This window comes from Myotis lucifugus, unplaced genomic scaffold, assembly GCF_000147115.1.
Source record: "Myotis lucifugus unplaced genomic scaffold, Myoluc2.0 scaffold_324, whole genome shotgun sequence".
NCBI classification, from domain to species: Eukaryota; Metazoa; Chordata; class Mammalia; order Chiroptera; family Vespertilionidae; genus Myotis; species Myotis lucifugus.
The window spans coordinates 605,809-628,298 of NW_005871372.1; positions in this window are offsets into that span (position 1 = coordinate 605,809).

Below are 22,490 nucleotides of genomic sequence, written 5' to 3' on the forward strand. Positions count from 1 at the left end.
AGGCCCTTAGCTTTCTTTCCATGATTTAGGATTTTCTAGTCATAATTTAATCCTGTTGCCTTTCCCTGGTTGTCAGTCAGCACTTTCAGTTCCATTTGACTGTTCAGCAATTACAGTGCCTACTGTGCGCCAGTCATTACACTAATCACCCTGGAGATAGAGGTAAACCAAAGGACTTTATTCTTTTTTTATATGTAGTTTATTGATTTTAGAGAGAGAAGAAGGGAGGGAAACATTGATGTGAGAGTGCAACATCAATCAGCTGCCTCCTGCACCCCTCACCCCACCAGGGATTGAGCCAGAAACCTGGGCATGTGCCCTGATCAGGATTTGAACTGACAACCCTTTAGTGCATGGGATGACACCCAACCAAATGAGTCACACTGGCCAGGGTAAGGACTTCATTCTTGAGAATATCTCAGTGTAGAGCAGTATTTAGCAGAGGAGCCCTTTCCCCCAAATAAGGCCACATGCAAAAATTCATTGAAAAGAAAGAGACAGGAAAGTGGGAATGCTCTGGTTGAAGCCAGCAAGGGATCTGCGGGCCATCCACTGAGCTTCCTTCTGAATCCCACTCCCCACTTCCTTCTGAAGGGTCCTGAGGAATCCTTCCAGAGCTCTAGGTACCTGCAGGACAACTGAAGACCACTGGCCTATGTGGGATGGGATGTGGGAGTCAGACAGGGCTGCAGGGTTTAAGTATTTCTTCCTGTGTTCTGCCTCTCTCATGAGGAGTTGGAGGGAAATCTTTTTGGTTCTTCTCTAACTCTGTATTTCCATCTTTGGGAAAACCCTTCTAAAAAGATCCGTCTATCTTTGCCTCTTATCTTTCATTCCTTCCTCAAGTCACTCTCTCTCCTATAACTCTCAGAACCCAGAGGGTGGGGAGGCAGGGAGGCTTGATGAGTGTAGCGGGCATCGTTGGTTTTGCCTGGTCAGCATCTCTTTCTCCTTCTTCTGGTCACAACAGCCTAATTGTCCTGAGGAGGACTGCCACCTTTCTCCTGCCCTCAGACTACATCACTCAGGGGTGATGACTTCATCCACAGGTGCAATAGGAAGCATGTGACCCCACCTGGCCAATCAGAGCAACCCCTCCCTAGCCTCAGTGATTGGTTTAATTTTGGGTAGGTGAGCCAATCGGAGCTGAGACTAATGAGAGAGAAGCAAAAGCTTTCCTGCTGAGTTTGATCTCTGAGGTTGTAAACCTGATTCTCTCAGAGCATGGTGTAGAGGAAATATGGGTCCCACATAGGCACATCCCTCCCATGGGGTGGGAGGCAGCTAGAGGAGGCTGGGGGACCTGACTGTCCAAGTTTAAGGGAAGTCCTTCACCATGGGTCCACTTGATCAAGATTTACACCCTCATCCTTAAAAAGACACCCCTCCCCAACATTAGATCTATGCGGTTTAGTAATGAAGAGGAAGGACTCTGAAGTCAAGCAGACCTGGTCTCCATTTCTGCCTCTTCCGATCACAGGCTGCATGAATTTGGGGAGTTACTTAGCCTCTCACAGCCTCAGTTTTCTCATCTGTAAATTGGGGGGGGGGGGCTATGACTTTTGTCAGTGATTGTCGTGAGAATTTAATGAGGTCATAAGGTAATACGCTTTATCGCAGTATCTAGTACATAGAGGATATTCTAAAATGTTATTATTAGCTCAAACAAGAACCAAGAGTAGATTCCCAGCTCTAGAAGACCATGATTTTTCTACGGGCTTTGGATGAATGCAACAATAGGTGGGGGAATGGGGAGTCGGTTTCTTCTGGCATTTAGAAAAAAAAAGGGATGGGGGACAGTGAGACAAGAACATAAAACTTTAAGAAATGGCTTAAGACTTAGTCTTCAGAGAACTGCCACTCCCTGACAGTAGCCATTTCATGCTTGACTGTCCACGTTGACTGTCTGGAGGTGGCCAAGCTTTGTAGACGGGCAGATAGTGTGGCTATCACATTATCATGCTTTGAATTAACATTTCAACATGAAACTGGTATTGAAATGCAGCTCAAATCAATTCCACCACTCCCTCTTCGGTCTTGCCTTGCAGACACTGCCCTCTGATTCTTATTGAGCAACCCATGAAGCCAACCGACCTCTGCTCATCCCCAAGTAGTAACTCGAAACAATGGTATGGCTGGTGCCAGTGGCTGGTGCTTTGTTGTTGCTATTGTTGTTTGATTCGTGGCCATTATTATTGGTGTCTTTGTAGACTCCAGCGGGGCTTGAAATCTCACCCCCTTTCATTTCTCCTCTGCTTTGAAGGGAACAGTGCCGGGCAGCCCAACCGTGGGGAGACTTTCTTTCTGTATCGTTTTACACTGCATTACAACAGAAGTTGCCTGACTCCAAAGGATGCCTTTGATTTTAAAGTTCTTGTGCTCTATTTGTGCAAACACATGTTAAATTAGAAATTCATTTGTCACTCCCAGATAATAATGTTCAGAATGGTGCTTCCTGCATGAATCATTATCTTCAGCCTGGAGTTCTACTCATGAATATGCATGAGCCGAGAGAGAGAGAGAGAGAGAGAGAGAGAGAGAGAGAGAGAGAAGAGATTTGCACAACCTGTTTCCTGGAGGAGCCTCAGAGGGTTCCCCTCAATGTTCTGACTTTGAGCTTCCAGAGACAACCCAGCATCTGCCTCGCAGCCCACAGCTTGTCCGGTGTCTCTGAACACCTGCTCTCTGCTGACGGTGAGTGCCCAGTGACAGTGGGGAGCCAGCAGTCAGGGAAATGCAGCTGCTTGTTCATTCACGTGCCATGAACTACACAGAGGGTTAGAAGGCGGAGGAAATGGAAGTGGCCTCACAGTGTCCTTCAGAAACTCCAGCTGGAGAATTGAGAAACCATGAGAGACGCCTGCTGGCTCTGCCTCCAGGAAGCAGGAATTAGAAACAGAGGTTGAAGAGCAATTAATTTCAAAGAAGAGACAAATGCGGCGCTGGCTGCAGTGGTGGTGAGTGAAGGAGGCTCTTCCCAACTGAGCAGCTGAACCTCAGATACAGGAAGGACGGGAATGCAGTGCTGTGTCCGAACCGCCTTGGAGTCCCTGTTGGCGTGGCCACATCTGCATGATGTCCTGCCTTTGGGTCCTTTTCTCGAGTTCCAGGCTTCAGTCTCTAACACAAGACTCATTCCTGCCACAGGGGACAGTCCTTCAGAGTATCCCATTCCGCTGGCTTGGGAAGGAAATGGATGGTTCTGGCAGAAACACAAAGACAAGGGAACAATGTCCAGCTTTTGACTCCCCAGGGAGGCCCTCAATGCTCACCATGAGACAACAGTCTCCATATATGGGTTTTGTTTCTCTGGATAGATATACAGAATTTTATTATAGGAATTGGCTCATATGATTATGGAGACTAAGCAAGTCCCACCATCTGCCGTCTTCAAGCTGGAGAACCAGGAACACTGGTGGTGCAATTCAGCCTGAGTCCAAAGGCCTAAGGACCAGGGGAGCTGATGGTGTGTCGGTCCAAGTCTGAAGACCCAAGAACCAGGAGGCCAATCCCCAAGGCTAGAAACAGATGGGTATCCCAGCTCTAGCAGAGAAAGCAAACCTCTTCTTCCGCTGCTGCTTCCTCTATTCAAGCCTTTGATGAGTTGGACGATACGCATCTTCACTGAGGAGGGTGACCTACTCAGTCCACAGATTCTGATGCTAATCTCTTCCAGAAACTCTCACAGACACACACAGACATAATGTTTTACCAGCTCTCTGGGCATCCCTTAGTCCGGTCAGGATGACACATAAAACCAACCATCCCAGTGGTTGCTCTGCAGGGGACACCACACAGGATCAGGACAAGGTCCAGAATCCCATGGTGGAGGCTGGCTGGCACATGGGCAGAGACCACTTCTCCTTGGCTTTGAAACACCGGAACTTTCATGTGCTCAGACCCCACTTTCAGGAAGTGAAGGAGGAGGAGCCGTGGAGAGAGGAGATGAACCACCTGAGTGAGCACTGACTATACACTGAGATTTCACCACGACTTGAGTTAACTTGGAAAAAAAAAAATGATGCCAAACCAGCATCTCTCACACTCCTGTCCCAGGAATTCCAGGCGTGGGGACTTTGAGCACGATGAGATCACTTATAAAGACACGAGGAAGTTACACGGATCCCTTGCTCATCTGAAGGCCAGAGAGGAAATCCCCAGCTCCTGCAGGCAGGGCTGGTCAGAGGATCCCCAGCAGGCCAGGCTGGAAGTGGGGCCTGTTGAGGCAAAGCCACTGCTTTTGGCGACATGTGTGACGCTGTCCTGGGAGAGGGGAGAGCTACCGTGCATGGCGTGCAATGGTCTGACTATCCGTACCGGCCTGGAATGTTCTACTTTGTTTTTTCATTCTTCTAAGGCGGAATGGGCGCTCAGGCTAATGGAAGAGCGACAGGGACAGATCTTTAGGCTCCAAAATGGAAAGAGGCCCGTTAGAAATACTACAGACGGCACAACAAGGACCACCACATCTGCCAAGTGAAATGACAGTGCTTGGTGGCGGAAGGGGCGTCCTAAATGACACAGGCACTGCATTCTGGCTACTCAAAGTGCGGTGCAGGGCATCGCCTGGAGCAATGCAAGGAGCTCAGGCCCCACCCAGACCTACTGAGTCAGGATCTGCACTTTAACAACCTCCCCAGGAGATTTATGTGCGCGTTCAATTGGGGGGAAATGACAAGGCTGGCACTTTACGATGGGGAGCCTGGAGGTTCTCGGGCCCCTAAAAGCCCTCCGAGACCCCGCTGAAGGCCCACTGGCCCGCCCGCTCAGGGCTCCCAGAGCCTGAGCCGTGGCACGATTTTTCCAGGACATAATCAAGCTAAGAGTCCCCTGAGGCACCAATGCACAAACTGTGGAAATTAGATTTTCCTTTAAATCAAGCCTTACAAAGTGTTTAAAATAGACTTAGAAATGCCAGTGAGTCCCACCTGCTGAGGAAAATGAAACAACACCCAGCCAAAGAAGGCCTTGTCAGAGGAGGAAAGAGATACAAACCACACCGATGAGAGAGAGAGAGAGAGAGAGAGAGAGAGAGAGAGAGAGAGAGAGAGAGAGAGAGAGAGAAGTTAGAGTCAGAATGGAAAAGACAGAGAAGGGGAAAAAACAAAAACCATCCAGAGAACTTGTTGGATTCCCCTCTGCTCGCTGGCGCCACCTGGAGCCAACCCAGCAAGGACACGGAGAAGCTGCTCTGGTCCAGGACCCAAGGCTCCTTGTCAGTGGCCTTAACTCACTTTTAAGGACTTCACCCCATTTCCAGCCGGGTCACCACCTCAGCGCAGCAGGCCTCCTTCCGAGCACACCTTGCTCTCTCACTCCTGCGCCTTCTGCACACTGTGCCGCAGCCTGGCACGCCCTCCTGCCTTACCCCAGGGCACCTCCCATGCATTCGTCAAGCCCCGATTCCAATCCCAATTCCACTACCCGTTCCTGGCTCAGCTGGCTCTGGCAGAATATTCGGCGCCCTGTGCATCATCACAGTCCCTGTGACCCGTTCCTCCATAGGACCACTAGCCTCCCCAGCACGGGCTCCTGTTTACTCGGATGTCTCTTCTATCAGCCAGTGAGCTCCGTGAAGACAAGAGGTGAGTCTTATTTAATTCTATAATTCTGGCACCTAGTATATGCTTTGTCATAGAGTCGGCACGCAATTTTTGTCGGTAAAGGAATGTATTCTCTGAGATATAATGAAAGAAAACAGTATCACAGGCTCAAAGTTAGTGCAATTTTCCTTAGTGCAAATGGGTAGAAAGCCACAATCTAGATTCCATGAGACCAATATAACTAAACTGAAAGCATTGCCACTCCTCATTTCTGTGCCAGGGGCAGGAGTCACTCATCCCTCAAGGACACTCTTTCCCACTGAGCCCGAATGTGACCTCAGAATCTCTCTCAACACCACTGCAACCCAGACACTGTCAACTGACTGAAGTCAGCTTCGGCCACTACTCCCCCACCCCCCTCAGGGCCCCCAGAGCCTGAGCGGTGTCACAATTCTGCAGGAAGCTTTTCATTCCTTCCAAACAATTTCCACTCTCACTACCTTACTTTCTATGGGATGACGATAGACAATACACACAAATATTTCTGTCATCCAGACATTCAGAAGAACTAGTAAAATTACTCCTGTTGGGTAAAAATCGTATTTTTATATTCCATAAGCATTTATGAATACACACACACACACACACACACACACACACGTGTTCATAATAATTATGGATAACAGTGATTGATTGTTGCATGAAGTGCTTTCCATACTCTATCTCAACTAATCCTCAAACAGTCTCCTGAGTTTGACACTCCTATGACCCCTCATTTACAGATGAGAAAACTAAGTTTCAGAGAAATTGCATGGCTGCTCAAGGTTAGCAAACAGAGTGAATATTTAAAGTCTTATTTGTCAGATGTTCAGATCAGTGTTCTTAATGATTATGCTCGATAGAAATCTTCCAGTGGGTAATGGATAGAAATCTTCAGTAGGAGAAAATGAGTAAAATTCCATGGCCTCCGGTTCAGGCTTGTTTTTAATGTGGTTCTTGCCATTGCTGTTGCTAATCATTTATTCATTTTGTCATAAACTTATTGTAAGTGGGCCGCTACCATCTGGCATCCTATCTCCACCTGCCCGGCGGTAGGAGCCCGCACAGCCTGATAATTTAAGCTCCATGATAATTTAAGCTCCACGGTTCCATACCATTCAGCTTCTATACAACTAGTCTCCTCAACAGGAATATCATAGTTTTGTTCTTTCCAGGGAGATTCCGGTGGCTGGGGGAAGAAGCCAGAGCCCACAGTACCTGAGCAGAGGCAGAACTCTTGGGTGGGAATGGTAAGTCTGAGTGAGAATTTGCAGAGAGAAGATTGGGGACTCTGGAGCCCCCCACTGCATTCTGCTAAAGGCATCATGTATTAGGTTACCGAATAAGAAAGCTATGAGTCCCTCTTCCCCTGGTGTTCCAGGATGGCAGCTGATCACTTCTTAGGCTCAGCTGATCTTGTACAAAGAGGCAATATAGCAGACCAGCTAGGTTCAAATCCAGCTTTGCTCTTTCCTAGCTGTGTGACTGCAGAAAGGTTGACCAACCTCTCTGGGCTTCATGTCCGTCATCTGTGAAACAGGGATGAGAAACTTATAACAATGTAAATAACTTACACCAGTTCCTGCCACACGGAAAACTGTGTGAGTATTAGTTAGAAATCTGAGCCATATTGATTGATCCACCAGGTTGATAGAATATGTCAGCAGCATAGATACTGAAGGATTGATGAGAACTGAAGTCTCCAGGAAGAGAAACAGGGGACTCCCTTCTACCATGACATCTTATGAACATGAGGAGTCGGGGGTCCTTCATCCTCCTCCCTCAGGACATATCTCCTTCCTGCCCCCTCCTTGTCCTCATCTCCTGCCTTGAATGACAAAGATGGGAGATAAGAATATGTTCAGTCACATCGTAAGATTAGCTTCCATTTCCAATAGCCTATGGCACACCTGGCACAAGAAACGGCAGTGGCAAGCATCACTTCCTCCCCCAACCAGCAGGCAGGGAGCATTTTGCTGGGGCGGGGGAGGAAGTTAAGGACCACTCCCAGGGGCGTAGGGGCAAATGGCAGAACTAGGATTCAAACAAGTTCTGTCTGAGTTCAACTCCCGAACTCCCTTCTGCAGGAAGCTTTTTGTTCCTCCCAAACAACCTCCACTCTCACTGCCTTACTTTCTATGGGACGAGGATAGACAACACACAGCAAAAAATTAGGAAAATGTTTGATATGCAAGAGACTGTGACTTCAAGCATGGAGGGGAGAGAAGGAATAGGTGGCGGGGGTGAGGTGTAGTCTGTGTTAGGGTGACTAGGTGAAGCCCCCCGAAAAGGAGGCATTTGGATAAAGATATGACAGGAACAAAGGAGGGAGCACGTGGCTATCAGAGAGAAGGACTTTCCAGCATGAGGAAGCAGCCAGTGCAAAGGCCCGGGGGGGAGGGGTGTTCCAGGAATGCCAGGAAGGCTGTGTTGCTCAGTGGATTGAGCAGGGGGTGTGCGTTGGGGCTGCGTTTCACTAGGAATGGGAGATGAAGCTGTATGAGGGCTTTGAGCAGAGAAGAGAAGTTCTGTGACGCTGTAACATCACTCTGGCTGTTTGCTAAGAATGGACTGCAGGGGACAGGGGCAGAATGAGCAGCCAGGAGGCCATCGCAGCAATAGGGTGGCATACAACGGGGCAGGGGGCCGGGGTGGGATCCATGGCGTGGTGAGAAAGGATGGATTTTGGAAAATGTGCAGAACGCTTTGCAGAGCTCAGACACACTATCTTGTTCACTGCTCATGGAGAATCAAACGAGGGGGGATTATCCTCTCCTATTTGTAGAAGGAAGTGGGCCTGCCCAAGGTCACACTATGGACACGAGTCAGACCCAGCCGAGGGCGTGGGTCCCCCAAGTCAGTTCTCTAGAGCATTTTCCCTGGTCCAGGGAGCCTTCTCCCACCCTGCAATCAGGAGAGGCTGTGGTCTGAGACTGCGCTTCACTAGAACAGTGCTTCCTCAACGTTCTTGGCCATCGGGCCCCCATTTCCAAAGCCAATCAAGACCCGAGAATGAAAAAGTTCCTGGCAGATCTGAGACCAAAAAAAAAAGAGAGAGAAGCCCAGAGGGTAGACACTGAAAACCCCAGTGCCTATAGGCAGGGATCAATTCCTTGGAATGTTTTCCCCCTTTACTGGAGGTTTCCACTTAAATGGAAACTTCATTAAAAGTGTGACTCAATTCAGAGAGGGACATGGAGGATGTGACACGTTGAAAATATCAGCGTTGGGCTTGGCGACGATTCTGAGAGAATGCCTCCCGCGCCTTCAGACATCTGCACACAGGATGATGCGCAGGGAGACGTCGGCGGGAAGGAATTGCACCGTCGAATACGTTATGACCTATAATGGCAGCAAAACTTTCCCAGCCCTGACCGCCTTCTGTAGTTCCACTCACATAGCACGCTGTGTACCTGCATTTAAACCTGGATAGACCATCAGTGTTTCCAGCCTGTGAGTCCAAAACAAGCCCCGATTCCCATCACCCCAGCCTGTTCCTTCAGATGTCTTTCCAACTCAGTTAACACCACTGCCACCCACTCAGTGCCTCAAGCAAAAAAACCTTAGCTGTTGTCCTTGAGTACTCTCTTTCCTTCACCCCTAAGATTCACTGTCTCTCTTAGGTGAGGTCAGATCGGCCTTCAAAACACCTCTCTAATCTGTTCCTTTCTCTCTACCCCGCAGCCGCCCCCCATAAGACTCTAGGTGCCACCAGCTCCTGCATGAGCTACTGCTGCAGCCTCCCTCCCTCGCCTCACTCCAATCCTCATAACAGCCAGCAGGAGCTTTTCACAACATGAAATGTAAACCCAAACTGTGGTCTCATTGCCTCAATGGCTTCCCAGGACTCTTAGAATAAACACTTGATGTGACTTGTAAGATCTTGTGTGATCTGGCTGCTGACTTCTCTAATCTCTGCTTATGTAGAGATTCTCTCTCCTCCTAACAGCTTCCCAGCCACCTGGCCTCTTCTCTGATACTTTAATGCATTAGAAAGCCTCTGGGCTTTGCAGATGCTGTTCCCTCTGCCCAAGATGCTCTTGGACCAGCTATTCTTAACAATAGTTTGTTTTTCTCACCCTTGAACTCCTATCCAAATATGCTCGCCTCAGAAAAGCTTTCTCCCATGGGTCTGTCTCAGAGTTTCTCTGCCTCAGCACTATTGACATTTGAGGCAGAATCGTTCTCTGTTACGGGGGCCGCCCTGTGCACTGTGCGCTGTTTAACAGCATCCCTGGCTTCTACCCACTAGATGCCCTTAGCACTTTCCTCCAAGTGTGACTATCAAAAACATCTCAAGACATTGCCAAACATCCCCTGGGGAGGGGATGGAACAAGTCCACCTAAAGTTTCCCCTGAGAGCTGCACTTTATCTCTTTGCCCTTTTGGCTTTTTGCATAGACTTAGCATTCTCTGCAATTAACTTTTTTGTATTATTATGTGTTGTCACAATGCCCTCAAGAATGTAATCTCCATGAGTACAAGAACTTTGACTATCTCTTATTCACAGGCTGAACCGCCAGGACTTAGGAGAGTGCCTGGAAGGATGTTCACTAGATATTCACTGAATGAATAAATACTAAATAATAATTGATATTAATTAAATGCTTACCATGAGCCAAGCAATGTGCTAAGCACTGTTCATGTCTTAGCTCATTTAATGCAGTAAATGAGGTAGGTAATACGTCTGTCCCCGTTTTGGGGTATGGAAAAGTGAGATTCAGAGAGATCCAGTCAGGAATCAAGTGAGGGACAGAACCAGGATTCCAACCCTTGAGTTCACTTAACTGCTGGGCTGTATTGTCTTAGCTCCATTGATGAAAATATCAACCACACAACCTCCCAAACTAGAAGCTCTGAATTGGTCTTGACTCTCTTCTGCCTTCCTTTCTATTGTTCCTTCAGTCCCATTAAATTGGACCACATAAAAGCTACTAGATTTAGCACACATCTCTGTCCTGTTGCTATTGGATTCATGGAGGACCTCATCAATTCATGGTTGGGACTAGGAACAGCCTCCTAAATCTGGTCTCCCCACCGCCAGCCTCTATCCACTCTTTACCCTTCTATATGGGCACCAGTGTTCACTTCTCCATCAGTCGGGTCATGCTCTGCTTTAGAAAATGTCTGTTGGTTTCCTGGTACCTACAAGATAAAGTCCAAATTATGTTATGTGGCCATGGGTATGTGATTTGATCTCGCTGAACTTGTTTTCCATCTATAAGAATGGGAATATGGAAATAACCTTTCAGAGATGTATTTAGGATTCAGTGGGACAAGGTGTGTAATCCTATATAATAAAGAGGTAATTTGCAAATTGACCATCACGCCCTTGCACAAGATGGCTGCCCCTATGTGAACACAAGATGGCCACCCCCATTTGGTCACAAGATGGCCAGCAGGGGAGAGCAGTTGGGGGTGACCAGGCCAGCAGGGGAGGGCAGTTGGGGTCAACCAGGCCAGCAGGGGAGGGCAGTTGGGGGCAACCAGGCTGGCAGGGGAGGGCAGTTTGGGGTGACTGGGCCTGCAGGGGAGGGAGGGCAGTTGGGGGGGACCAGGCCTGCAGGGGATGGCAGTTAGGGACAACTGGGCCTGCAGGGGAGGGCAGTTGGGGGAGACCGGGCTGGCAGGGGAGGGCAGTTGGGGGGACCAGGCCTGCAAGGGAGGGCAGTTGGGGGTGACCAGGCCAGCAGGGGAGCAGTTAGGTGTCAATCAGGCTGTCAGGGGAGTGGTTAGGGGGTGATCAGGCTAGCAGACAGAAGCAGTTAGGGGCAATCAGGCAGGCAGGCAGGCAGGAGAGTGGTTGGGAGCCAGCAGTCCCGGATTGTGAGAAGGATGTCCGACTGCCAGTTTAATAGACTAGAGGCCCAGTGCACAACATTCGTGCACTCGGCGGGGTTGAGGGGTAGGGGGCTTCCTCAGTCTGGCCTGCTGCTCCACCCATCAATAGATGAAATTCATTTCTCCTTCCAGGGAAGTCTAGGCTGCCCTGGTGACCTAGCCCATTTGAGGCCTGGCAGTTTCCACTTTTGCTCTTAGAAGCAGCCACCATGCTATGAAGACACTTGGACTAGACTGCTGAATGAACAGATATTACCTGAAAAGAAAGAAGGAGCAATGAGGCCCCAGAAACATGAGGGAAGCTTCTCGGACCTCAATCCCAGTCTAAGTAGCCAAAACAGCAGCTGAGTGAGACACCAGCCAATGCCACAGGAAGCAGAAGAACAACCCTGCTGAACCCTGCCTCAATTTCGAATCCACAGAGGCATGAAAAATAATAAATTGTGGGTTTAAGCCACTAAGTTTGGGGATTATTTGTTGAAAAGCAATAGATGAAAGAAACTTGCTTATTGCTGGTGGCAATGCATAGAGGTACAGCCACTTTGGAAGACAGTTTGATGGTTTCTTACAAAACTAAACATAAACTCCAGCAATGGCTCACCTTGGTATTGATGAAAAGGAGTAAAAAACTTATGTCTATAGAAAAACCTGCACACAGATGTTTATAGCAACTTTATTCATAATAGCCCAAACTTTGAAACAACCAAGATGTCTTTCATTAGGTGAATGGATAAATAACCTGTGGAATATCATTCACTGCTAAAAAGAAATGAGCTATCAAGCCATGAAAAGACATGTGAGAAACTTAAATGAATATATTATTAAGTAAAAGGAACCAACCTGAAAAGGATACACACTATATGATTACGACTATATGACGCTCTGGAAAAAGCAAAACTATGGAGACAGTAAAAAGATCAGTGGTTGTCAGGGGTTTGAAGGGAGGGAATGATGAATAGACAGAGCACAGAGGTTTTTTAGGGCAGGGAAACTATGTATGGTACTATAATGGTGGACCCGTGTCATTATAAATTTGGCCAAACCCACAGAATGTACAACACCAAGAATGAATCCTAATGTAAACTGTGGACTTTGGATGATAATAATGTGTCAGTGTAGGTTCATCTATCATAACAAATGTACCCCTCGGTGGGGATGTTGATAATGGGGGATGCCAGGCATGTGTGGGGCAGGGGTATATGGGAAATCTCTTTAACTTCTATTTATCTGAACCTAAAATTGGTCTAAAAAATAAAGCCTTAAAAACAAACAAACAAAAGAAACAGGTGGGAATTTGAGTACAGGTAGGCCTGATGCATATAGGCAAGCTGGTAAGAAAGGTCACCAAATAGGGAAACCCAGGGTCATGAGTGAATTAGGCTTAATAATTGCCCCGGGCTTACCTTCTAGCCTCTCAGCCCACTCACTCCCCTTCACCCTCGACACCCTAACCTGTGCTTCTCTCAGGCCTGGTCCTCGCTCTTTCTGGTCCTCTGTCAGCCATCTTTGGGTCTCAAATTTGCTTCTTTTGTGAAACCTTTTTTTTTTTTTTTTGCTATGCCCACAATTCCAGCATATATCAGAGTGTTACCCTTGTTAGTCTAATGACCTTATATCTCCATTGGGTGATTAATTAATTAATGGAGGGAAGGGAAAGCACTTACTGCAGAATGCAAACTAATTACTGAAGAAGGAATAATGGAAGTAGAAAATTACCATTTGCAGCCATCATAGTAATAACTGATTTTGGCCCGAATCATCAATAGATACTAAAAGGAGTGGGTGAAAGTTTGATGAAGTATAGGATACTTGTATATCCTCAGAGTATATGTCCTAAAATTATTTGTTAACTATAAAAAAAGATGTACAGTGGGGCCTTGACTTACGAGTTTAATTCGTTCCAAGACCGAGCTCATTAAGGAGCTTGTTAAGGAGCTCGTTAACTCAAATTACTCTATCAACTCAATGCAAAAAATCGGCCGAGAGACAGCTGGTATCTCAAAAAACTCATTAGTTGGGACACTCGTAAGTGAAGGCCCCACTGTACAAGTAATTGTATAATGGATAAACCTGGAACACATCATCTCTTTAATCAGGTGATCAAAGTTAACACCAATGCTGATGGAACAAACCCCTGTCGTATACCTACTAGGAAGGACACAATACCACTTGTGGAATAAACTGGTAAAAATGCATAACCTGAATCTAATCAGGAGACATTCACAACTTGTCTATACGTTTGAAATGATTTCAGAATAAAAAGTTGGAAAAATAAAAGAAAATACCAGATATTTGGTGAATGCAGATGGGCTAAAATGAAAAACAGGACACACCAAGTGTTGGTAAGGATGTGGAGCACTTGGAAATCACTTACACTATTGGAAGGAGTGTAAACTGTTACAATCACTTAAAAAAACTATTGGGCAGTGTCTGCTAAAGTTGAACAGAGCCATACCCTATGACTTATGCTGAAGTATAGACCTATAATATGCATATACATGCAAATTCTGCAAAAGATGTGCATTACATTGCTGTACTTTACAACCAAACAATAGAAACAACCCAATTGTGCACCAGATGGATGAAAAATTGTGGTGTATTCCCCAAGTGGAACACTACACTACACAGCAATGAAAAATGAATCATTTCTACGGGCTAAAATGGAGAATGACTTGCAGAAATATTAAGCAAAATAAATTAGACAGAAATAGTGCATCCTGCATGACTCCATTTACATAAAGTTCAAACGCAGGCAAAATGAACCTGCAGTTGCTAGAAGCCGAGAGAATGGTTAGCGGGAAAGGGGTAAGTGCAAGAAGTGAATGTGAAGGTGCTTCTGGAGTTTTGCAAATACTTTGTTTGTTGACCTGAGTGTTGCTTATTTAGATGTGCCGCTTTTTGAAAGCTAACTGAGCTTTACCTGCATGATTCAGGCAGTTTTCTGTATGCATGCCACTCTTCAATGACATGTTTACATTAATAAAGAGACAAGGATGATGGTAATAATGCCTAAGGACTGTTCTAAGTGTGTTCCATGGATTAACTCCAATTGGCAAATCATGAAATATGTGCTATCATGAAGTAGCTGCTATTGCCACACATCCCTCATTTTCACAAACAAGAAACTGAGGTCCAGATTGGTTAAGTGAATTGCCCAGTGTCACACAGCCAGGAAGTGGCCGATAACTCAAATCCAGGCAATCCAGCTGCCTCCACAGTCTGCATCCCTAGGTGCTATGTTCCACTGAGTCTTAATGAAGAGCCCTTTGATGTAAACAGGATCTTCTTCATTCCTTCATCAAAGGGCCTTCCCAATAAACCTGGGGTGTGAGGAATTATGCAAATGAGCTTAAAGAATCAGAGATTTCGCTAATACAGATGGAGAGAGGAACTCGGTGCCAAAATGAAATGTGATAATGAGATTGATCTTAATGCCACTTCTCAGTCCTCATTTGAAAAATTAAGATCTAAGAGGGGGAGGAATAAAACCCATCCCAACCATAAAAGGCAGGGTGGATACCCATGAGATGAGATGGTCAAAGAAGTGCTAATGATCCAATTAAGAGATGGAATGCAGCTCTGTGATCCTGGTTCCAATTACCATAGACTCTGAGCCCTGTAGCATCTTCATTGCTGCAAGAGAAAGTGCAGGGGGAAATTGATGGCTTGATTTCCTTTCCTTTCACCTGTGGCAGACAACTTTCTGAATTATTAATCTGTGTTTTCTTGGCTGTATGTTTGGTCTTCCATTCCAAAGAGATCTCAGGGATATTTTTTTTGCCAAGCAGAACTCAGGATAGGCTGTAATGGTCCCTCTGGAAGCTGAACTCCAGGCTCAGGGCCCCTCAGCCCTACCACAGGGTCTTGGGCTCCAAGCTTGAAAAAGAGGCAGAAGGTCTACCGGCCACATGATCTCAGCAGCGGGTCTCCTACAAGTGCTCAACTCAACAGATACTCAATGAACTCTAGGGGGGAGGAAGCTCCATACTGACTGTAAAAACAATTTTATTTATACAACCTCACAGTTTGAGGGTGTGGGGTGAGTTGAGCTGAAATAAGAAAAATAGTGATATTCGTTTCACACCTGAGTCTGAGGATTTAGATGTGTGTCTCCGGCATAGAACATCCGTGGGAACCACCCTGTATGGGCTCCAAAGAGCATTGCACTGAGGAAAACCACTTGGATGGAAAGAACGTGTTGCCTTTGCTTTTCCTGGCGCCTGCTTACTAATCCCCAGAGCCGCTCTGCTGTGACAAGAAAGGCTGGATTTGACTACACATTCCCTTTTCTTGACCTTGGGGTGGTGCAACTGCTCAGGAATTCCTGATGTTAGTATTTCTGTCAGGCAGAGCTGTTTTCAGATGGCTCGAGCCTTAACAAAACTGAATTAAATATTCAACCAAGAGTCTCTTCCTCCTGTGAGTAAAGATATGATTGAAACTTGTGGGTGATTGCTGTTATCATCACACGTTATAAGCCAGGTGTGTCAAGCCAGGATATTTAAATTTACCTGGAAGCCTACTGTTCGTGCTACCAGGGGCGGCACAGAACCATTGCAATGCAGAATTGGGTAAAATATGAGAGTCATCACGGACGCTGCAGCCATTAGCCCAGATGTGTAGAAGGCTTGTAGCGATGATAATTATACATCATTAGTGCACTTGCAGGATGAGATCCCCTCTTCCAGCAGGAGAGGAAAATCCGCCCAGTGTGACTAAACACACAGCATCATGGTGGCAATCCATCACCGTCCGGCCGCTGGGAAAAGTACCGCCTTCCCCAGCAACGTTTCCTGCAGGCATGAGGATTCTGGAACCTTCAGCGAAGGGTAATTGGCTAACAGAGATCATGGCTGTTGTCTGGAGCCCAGAGTGGGCTGCGTAAGCAGAATGTCAAAGCCAGGGAGCAGAGGAGGCTGTCTTGATTAAAAATGAGGAGTGTCAGCAGGTGCATGTGAAAATCATTTGCAAACGGTCTCTCATGTGAAGCTTTTGTGCTGAGGGAAGTGAAGGCACTTGGATCTGCAAGGCAGAGTTCCTCTAGCATTTTTGACTCAATGTAGGTACTTGTGTGAATGAGCTAAGCAGCCTCCATCTATGTAAAGCCACCATCTGAATATTAAAATTGTAGCATCAACTATGTAGGGATTCAACTCATTGAACAGAGCTAGTTGGTGAGAATTTGAGGGGTTGAGAGCCACAGGACTATGTTGACAATGGGTTGCTAAGTTTGGGTGCTCTAGACAGGCAAGATTTGAGCCCCTAAGCCCTCATATATTGACTGTGTGACCTTGGGTAAATGACTTTACCCCCTGAACCTCCATTTCTTCATCTATAAAATTATAATCTCTCCCAATAGATTATTGGGAAGATTCAATGAGATATTTATGTCATAGCACATGGCGTGTGCCCCACATGGTACATGCTTACAAATGTTAGCTGTCGTTCTTTTCTTTTAAAAAAAATCTTTATTGTTGAAAGTATTACATACGTCCCTTCTTTCCCCCATTGACCCTTCTTGGCCAACCCCACCACCCACCCCAGGCCTTCACACTATTGTCTATGGCAGGGGTGGGCAAACTTTTTGACTCGAGGCCCACAATGGGTTCTTAAACTGGACCGGAGGGCCGGAACAAAAGCATGGATGGAGTGTTTGTGTGAACTAATATAAATTCAAAGTAAACATCATTACATAAAAGGGTACGGTTTTTTCTTTTTTTAGTTTTATTCATTTCAAACGGGCCGGATCAGGCCCGCGGCTGGTCTATGGGTTATGCATATATGCATACAAGTTCTTTGGTTGATCTCTTCCCACCCACCCACCCACTCCCATCTTCCCTTTGAGATTCAACAGTCTGTTCCATGCTTCTATGTCTCTGGGTCTATTTTGTTCATCAGTTTATTTTGTTCATGAGATCCCACATATGAGTGAGATCACGTGATACTTGTCTTTCTGGCTTATTTCGCTTAGCATAATATTCTCCTGGTCCCTCTATGATGTCTCAAAGGGTAAGAGATCCTTCTTTTTTTACTGCTGCATAGTATTCCTTGGTGTAAATGTACCACAGCTTTTTTGATCTACTCATCTACTGATGGGCACTCGGGCTGTTTCCAGATCTTAGTTTAGCTGTCATTCTTACTGAAGAATATGTGACATAATGAGAAACATATATTTGGTGTCTGCCATCAGTTCCTGACACAGATCTCCTAAACCCCTTGGAATTTCCTGGGTAATAGGAGCATCTTTTGTCCTAATGAGATAACCCTTGGTGGGATCCTGGATACCTTCAGGATGGGGGCTGGTCACCAAGAAGACCACATTTCAGCCCCATCCCCCATTCTCCAGGGAGACTGAGGTATTGACCAGCCATGCCTATGTGATGAAGTCTCCATAAAAATCCTTAAACAATGGTGTGTGAGAGATCTCTAGTTGGTGAACACATCTGTGTGTCAGGAGGGTGGACCTTCTAGACTTTTCACATGGTCCCTTGGGAGAAGTTCTTTTGGATTCCCCTGGCAGCCCTCCCTGAAGGAATGTTCAGGAACCAGTCAATGGGGCCAGGTAAGAGGCAGACATTACAACTCTACAGGAACAGGAGCTCCTGTATTCTGGACTTTCTAGACTTTTCCATGTGCACCTCTTCATCAGGCTATTCACCTGCAATATCTTTAGAATAAGCCAGCTGACATAAGTGAAGTGTTTCTCTAAGTCCTATGAGCCATTTGTACAGGAAGGGGTTGTAGAAACCTCTAATATGTATCAGTTGGTCAGAAATACAGATGACAACCTGGGACTTGTAATTGGCATGTAAAGTGGGGGTGGGGGCGAGCAGTCTTGTGGGACCGAGCCTTTAACCTGTGGAATCTGCTCCCGCTCAGGGCAGTCAGCATCAGAACTGAATTGTGGGACACCCAGTAGGTGTGTGGAGATAAGAGGTTGGGGTGGGGGAAATCCACACACACTTCCTGTCAGAAGTCTTCTGGGAGTAGATCGAGTTTTCCTTGAAGGTGCTGTCCAGTCAGCTGGTGGCTCTGTCAGTATGGAAAACGCCAAGACAGGAGGGAAGGTGTGGACACCAGAGAGCAAACGTACGCGTGCCCTGAGCACCTCGAAGCCTCAGCTTGAGGGACAAATGAGGTTGTGAATAGTAACAATTCTTTCCTGGCTCTTACTGCCAATGTAAAATCCAGGACCTCTGGACCCACCTTCACTTTTCACATGGTCCCTTGGGAGAAGTTCTTTTGGATTCTCCTGGCAGCCCTCCCTGAAGGAATGTTCAGGAACCAGTCAGTGTGGCCAGGTAAGAGGCAGACATTACAATAGAAGCCAAGGTTTACTGAACACTTACTCTGTGCAGGGCAGGATGCTAAGCCGCCTTGTATGCACTGCCACGCTGAGCCCTCAGAACAACTATAGGAGGTTAGTAGTAATTGTCCTCATTTTGTAAATGTGAAAAAGGAGCCCCAAAAGGTTAAGTAACTGGCCTAACATGAGAGCGACAAGAAGTGAGACCAAGAATGTCTGTCCCCAAAAACAGCCATCTGTATGTTGTTCTCCCAAGGTGTCTTCTCAATTGCCCTTACAGCTCTATCCCCACCATGAAAATCAACTCATTCAGATAGATACTTGAGGGGTCCATACAACAGATTCAGATGCCTTGGATCCAATTGGGAGCCAAAATCAGGCTCAAAATGAACCACCACATCCCCTGACATAAATCAGGGCATTCATAAGCAATGGAGGAATTGCAAATGAGCTCAGAGCCCAATGGCTTGCCCCAAATCAAAAATATGCCATTAAAAAAAAGTTAATAGACTTAGAGCAGTCTACTGGGTAGAGAGGCCATTAATATATGATAAATAATGGTAGTGAGCTGGGTGAGAGCAAGCTCATAAATTCTCACTTGCTTATTAAGGGAGGTATCTTCTGGACTCACATGTATAATATATATGCCTGCATACAGATGAATTATAAATGTATGTTTTCCTTAAATATCAAATACTGGCTGCTATTTCCCCCTGATGCAGGAAAGTGAAATCATAAAGGGCTGAATTAAGATTCTATTTACCTTTCCATTATCAAAGAGAATACTTCATAGCTGGAAGGGAACTTTGAGATCCACTATCTGCTCCTTTTGCCTCTGAGAAAACTTCCAGTTTGGGCCACATCAGGATTTCGAATGATTTGAAATTCAAACACACTAGTGGAGCACAAGCACATTTTAATTTACTGCTTACCACTGACAGCTCTAATCAAGGTACGAGTCTTCTGTTCAAAGCCAACAACTGATTAGCCTGACTGATGAGTGGACTCAGAATCTTAATTCATAGACTCCAGCTTCAGGCTTTTGCTGCTCTTTCAGGCCTGAACTTGCACAGTTATCTTCCATATTACAAACCAATATTGATGTTTGGCATCATCAGCTAGAGCACTGATTGGCCTACCTTTTGGAGAGAGATTTCTTTTTAAGGTCATTTGAAACCATTAGGATTGTACATGCCAACCCCAGCTAACCAGAATAAATATGGTCTAGGATGATGAAGAAAACCATGGATGAGTTGGGGGAAAACCCTAAGCAGAAGAGCCACATTTCCCAGATCTACAGAGAAGCTTCTTATCCAACGTGGTGCCTAAGCCATCAAGCAGGAGAGGCTAAGGGGACTGGACTGTCTGGTGGAGAGGAGTGAGGGCAGCCTTCTAGATCCTGGTCGTACCAGTGTGGGGTGAGGAAAGCAGTTGGGAGCCCTCAATCTCCTAAGAAGGGCATGTAAGTGGCTGGGAGAACCAGGAAACCAAAAATGTCCTCACGGTTGGGGAAGAGAATGTGGATGCATTGGCCTGAAATCCACAGGCTACTGAGGAATCATGGTCAGCAGCAGTAGAAGCAAGGGGACACATAGCTACACACAGGTGAGGATACCAAAGATGATCCTTCTCCCCATGTCTGGCATGTCCTGATACTAAGCCTTCATGTAATACCAGGAACGTCCAGCATGCTTGGAGAGAAGGCTAGAAAGGAATGCAAAAGAGAGAGAAACCTGAGTCAACTGAGTAGGATCCAAAAGAGACTGACTCTTAAACCAGAAGTAACTTCATTTCCTGCCATTCCGCTTTCCAATGTGTCATGGAAGTAGATGCTTGAGAGTGATATTAAACTCGAGTTATACTAGCATAGGAAAATAAAGTTCCATTTCACACATCTGAGTTTTGTGACTGGGAACTTCCTACTGCATAAAATAAGCTCTTAATACAGTAACTGGCTTAATAACTCTTGACTGTAACTACTACCTATTATAGGTCCTGTTGCTTTTGTTATTATTATTATTATACTGTGAACCCTGGAAGTAAGTACAGTATCTTTTGTTTCTGTATCTCCAATGTGTATCTCAGTTCACATTTGTTGATTAAATGACTCAAAACCTGAATTTATCCCAACAAACACTCAATGCCATCATTTGTGGAACCTGGTGTACCTGGTGTCCAGGTGGCACTTGCACTGGTGTTGCTGAGCGACTAATAAGAGAACTCCAGCAACCAGTGTGAGACATGTAGCATGAGTAAGAAATAAATTGCTATTGTGCCAAGCCAAGGAGATTTCGGGGTTACTTGTTACCACATCACAACCCAGCCTTTCCTGACTGATACAAATGAATATGTGAAATGTATTTAGAAGGGAGTACCTGGTCTGTGACATGCCCTTTTATGTCCTTTATGAATTTAATTTTCATTATTTGTATTTTATAGCCAATGAATCTGAAACTCTATGATGTTAAATGACTTCAGGCCAAGGTCAGTAAAGGACAAGACCACCTGAGTCAAGAATCCTAGAATTTTCTATTACTTTGGGGACTGCCCCCACATTAAGCCCTTCTTGTACCTACTTCTCAACTAAACATTTTTTACTTTGAATTTCATAGGAAAGATTGCTACTTGATTTATATTGCTGTTCACTTCTCCAGTCTAAAGTAAGTAAGGTTTGGGATGAGGTACCAGGAAAGACAGGTGGCAGCTGGGAGAAATCAGAGTAGGAATGGAAAATCATTACTGTAAATTTGGGGTCTATGTCACCAGTAGGAGTAGTCAGTGTCATGTGCCAGAAAACCCCGATGGCGAAATACACAGTGTCCTGTTTGTCTGCAGGCTGGCATAGAATAAAAAAGAATGTCAGAAGTCTTGGCAAGGATATGAAGCAACTGGAACGCCCACACATTGTTGGTTGGAGAGTAAAATACTTCAATCACTCTGGAAAGCAATTCGGCAGTTTCCCATAAAATTAAATATACCCCTGCCCTATGACCCTGTGGTCTCAGTTCTAGAACGGTACTCAAGGGACACGAGCATATATGTCCACAAAAATTTTTTATGAGGATGTTCAGAGAAGCCTAATTCATAATAGTCCTTCACTGGAAATAATTCAAAGGGCTATGCACAGGAAAATAGATCACTGAGATATATTCATGCAATATAATACTAATCATCAACAAAAAAGAATGAAATATGGAAAAGTCACGTGGATGGTTTTCAAAAACATGATGTTGAGCAAAAGAAGCTAGACACAAAGAAAGTCTACTGTGTGAGTCAATGTATGTGAATAGCAAACACAAACAAGGCTCATCTGTAACCACTGAGGTCAGACGGCGGTTACATCCAAGGATGGGGGTTCTGACCGGGAAAGATCACGAGGGATTTTTCTGAGATGATGAAACTGTTCTATGACTAGATCTGGATGGTGGTTACATGAGGCAAGTACCGATACAGAAACCCTCTGAGCTGCATGCTCAAGATCTGTGCATTTTACTATCTGTGAGCTATGCCTCCAGATAGACAAAACTCATATTGGGGTTCTGGGGGTTGGGGCGCCCTCACTCGGCAGCCGAGGGGCATGGTTCTGAGTTAGAACAGAGAGGAAGTGATGCCGCCCTGGCATGGTGTGTCCACAAGACTGAGGGCGGAGATTCCCCCGGGAATGGAAGCCTCGGGAGGACCACTCGTGAATGTAACAAATGACTCCAGGGCACGAGGCTGGATACCTGTCTGAGCCGGTGGTCTGCAGAAATGATGCTCGG